Source organism: Branchiostoma floridae, chromosome 18 (genome assembly GCF_000003815.2).
Source record: "Branchiostoma floridae strain S238N-H82 chromosome 18, Bfl_VNyyK, whole genome shotgun sequence".
NCBI lineage: Eukaryota > Metazoa > Chordata > Leptocardii > Amphioxiformes > Branchiostomatidae > Branchiostoma > Branchiostoma floridae.
The window spans coordinates 7,790,012-7,793,486 of NC_049996.1; the positions used below are offsets into that span (position 1 = coordinate 7,790,012).

General features: G+C 40.5%; 1 long non-coding RNA gene across 1 annotated transcript; it reads right to left on the bottom strand.

Annotated features, from left to right (window-relative positions):
• Window positions 1-150: 150 nt before the first annotated feature.
• On the bottom strand, window positions 151-1,428 carry LOC118405357. The gene is made up of 3 exons (XR_004829896.1): window positions 1,345-1,428; window positions 587-745; window positions 151-246 (listed from the first exon to the last, which is right to left on the bottom strand). It is a non-coding gene; the product is annotated as an uncharacterized LOC118405357 (long non-coding RNA).
• Between the last annotated feature and the right edge of the window lie 2,047 nt (window positions 1,429-3,475).

The window sequence follows — 3,475 nt, forward strand, 5'->3', positions numbered from 1 at the left end:
CGTCCTTGTCCTCACTGTGGACATATAACGTTACATCGTAAATATGTTGTAAAACTCAATTTTTTGCATGCTGTAGGTACAGAAGTATAGGCTAGCTTGATTGTTGCAGTGCACGTTCAAATTTTCAACTCCCAAATAAACCGTACGTACCACAGTTCTGCTCGTCACTGTTGTCCCCACAGTCGTCCCTGCCGTCACACCGAGAAAGCTGATGGAACAGGGCTCCATTGTTACAGGCAGAGGCCGCTGGAGAACGAAAGGGCTATGTTGATCCACCACTTATGCATAACTTAACATTCAACTATCTCTGTGCTTCAATGTCTCTCTGTCTGTCTCTGTCTTTTCGTCTCTCTGTCTCTCTCTGCCTCTCTGTCTGCCTCTATCGTTGTCCCTCTTTCTCTCTCTCTCTTTCTGTGTTGTCTCTCTCTCTTTCTCCCTCTTTCTCAGAGTGATACAGAATACAAATCTTTATGTGTTATATGTATTAATTGGAGTGAGCGGGGTGTAAATGGCTCAATCCTTGCCCAGCATATATACACATCAATACAGAACTAGCGTCTACAAACATTACAGCCAGTTTACTCACAGCAGGACTCGTCACTGCCATCCAAACAATCCTCCACATCGTCACATCTAGCATCTTGTCCACTCGGTTCACCATAGCAGGGTATGTGGGTATTGGCACACATTTTTTGTGAATCTATACACTGTCCATTGCTGCAGGCCAGCCTTCCTTGACGCTCGCCTGTATGAAGTATAAAATGAAGCAATTCGTTTTTTAACAAATCTTCATTTTCGAAAAAAAAAGGGTTGTAGTTATTAAAAAACATAAAACATTTTTATTGTGATTCCTGAAACTGCAGCAAATACACAAAAAGGATAGCCATCGCTTTTGCACAACAGAAAGGCAACTGACTAAGCCACCCAGGCGTTTGAAAATAGACAAATAAACAAACAAACAATCAAACAAACAGGCATAATTGCATAATGTTTTCCCGTACACCTTTTTCAGGCTACTCGTACACAATGGTATATCATATCACGAAGAATACGATATAAAAGGAAGCAAAAACAATATATTTTCCTATCGGGGAAAGAAAAATACACATTCAGTTATTGATGTACATGAAATAAATACACAATCCAGTAAAATTTTGGGAAGAGAATTACTAACAAAAATCTCTATGAAATCATTAGAAAACGAAAGTGGGAAATATGTAATGAAAATGAGTACTTAAAACTGACCTTTGGAAATTTGAAGGTCAAGCACTGACTCAACTTAAAAAATCTACAAGAACAAGAGAAATGCAAAGAAATTGAAAGAAACATTGTGTCCATAATTACAGCAGTTCTGCTCGTCTGTACTGTCTCCACAGTCGTCTGTACCGTCACACACTTCTGCCTTGTTGATGGCGGCTCCACTCGGACAGATCTCTTTATCTACATTCAAGGAGAGAAGTCAGAGGATCGGTGACAATGTCTCTACACTACTAATTTACGAAGATTGTAATTTTTAGACATAACATAAAGCCTTATACAATGGTCAGGGGTACATAAGCATTTGCACAAATTTCATGGAATTTGCATTAATGTTTATGTAAAACGTATTCGTAGTTAAAACGTACGAGGGTAAGGCAACTATCTCACAGAGCTCTGTTTGTTAATTAACTGGTCCAAATTTGTAGCCTGTCGACATTGCGTTTATTTTATAAATTTCAAAAAGGTTCAATTCGCAAAATGTTTTGAATGGACCAGAACAAGTAGCATCGATATATCGCCAGTTGCAACAAGAGCGGTCACTTCATACTGCACTGGTATCACTACTATTTCCAATAAAGATATTTTGTATTTACGTTGGGAACAAAACCTGGGATCCCAGGCGTAAACCTTTGTGTAAGGCTGACCGGTCGCCTGCATATTAAAGAAAATTGGCGAAAGACTCGCAAAGTTGCGTAATAATGTGTCGGCGACAGGCGCAGCGCGAAATGCCTGACTTACCGCAGTCGTTTTCATCGCTCCCATCGTCACAGTCCACTATCCCGTCACAGACAACCTCATGGACGTCACAGTCGCCGTCTGTACACACCGTCCTCTCAACTCCGGAGCAAGCTGGACGGGCATAAGAAGATACACAGAACTAGGTATTATTAGAAGATACTATTGGTTTGTGTGTGGATGGACTTTGCCAGATGCATTCTAAAGGAGCAATTTGTCTGTTTCTGAATTGAACGTGGATGCGTGTTAAGGCTTAGGTCACATTTCCAAAGCGGAGCCCATTTGTTTTAAGAAACGAAAAGTTTAAATGCATACCTAGAAATATGTACAAATCATGTCCATGAATCGTATTTGGAAATTTCGTGTATCTTGGTGTATTTTATATTATTCTTTTCGCTCCCGAGAGCTGCCCGGCCAGGCCCCGCTTTGGAAATGTGAGCTAAGCCTAAGTCATATGCTTTTGCCACCACCATTTGCATTTTTTCGCACACTTTTATATGGCAATAGTTCTAATCCGTTCATTAGACTAAAAGATCATGGTAGTATTATGTTGCTCTTATTATTCGAGGTCAGCACATACATTTCACATGCTTCACTCACTCCACTATAAACTGTGCGTGTATCGTTTGTTGCGTGGTATTAATGAATAATGTTGAATTCTCTGTTTTGTTTGTTTTTGCTTTGCTGCTGTATAAAGCTGGTATCTCAGTGGGCCGTGCCAAATGGTGACAACTAACTGCAGCAACTCTAGCCAATTTTCAATTGCGGCCACACTCAGGTGCAACACACGGGTCACCTCAACAACAACAAAAAAAAAACAACTGCGAAATGCCGTGAACTCAATTTTTTTCTCCAGATTAGAGACAAAATCAAATTCTCAATCGACCGCAGAATTACAAACCGATGCATACTGGTCAAGATTAATCAAATAAAGATTTGTAGTCATTGCGTCCGTTGGCGACTGTTTTTCGTCTTGTTCACGCCCATTCGCGACATTATGTAATATCTTTTCTATTAAAACATGCTAAAATCATGAAGATTCGTCAGCCCATCCTTGTGTTATTCCCTGTCAAAGCCTGACACTAAACCAGCCCCTACAGTTCCAAAACAAGCCATGAGTGGGCCCAAGGCTACACTGCTTACCCTTAGCCAGAAGAGCTATCTACCACTTTAGAATCATGACCACGGCGTGTTCAGAACAGGAGATATCAAACAAGGAAGTTCCGTTGTAGTACCGCAACAAGCCGCTAGGGGGCCAAAAAATCTAATCGTTTCTGGGTCTCATCACTGGTTAAGTCAAACAAAATATCAGTACAATCCATCCAGGTGATCTCGAGTTACATGTAAGATGGTATTCTACACACAAACAAATAAACACGAGCGCTACCAAAAATACAACCTTCTTGGCAAAGGTAATAAAGACAAATCTCTAACATGACCAGTCAGGTGAGATACCATCTTAAGAAGTACTGAGCACTTA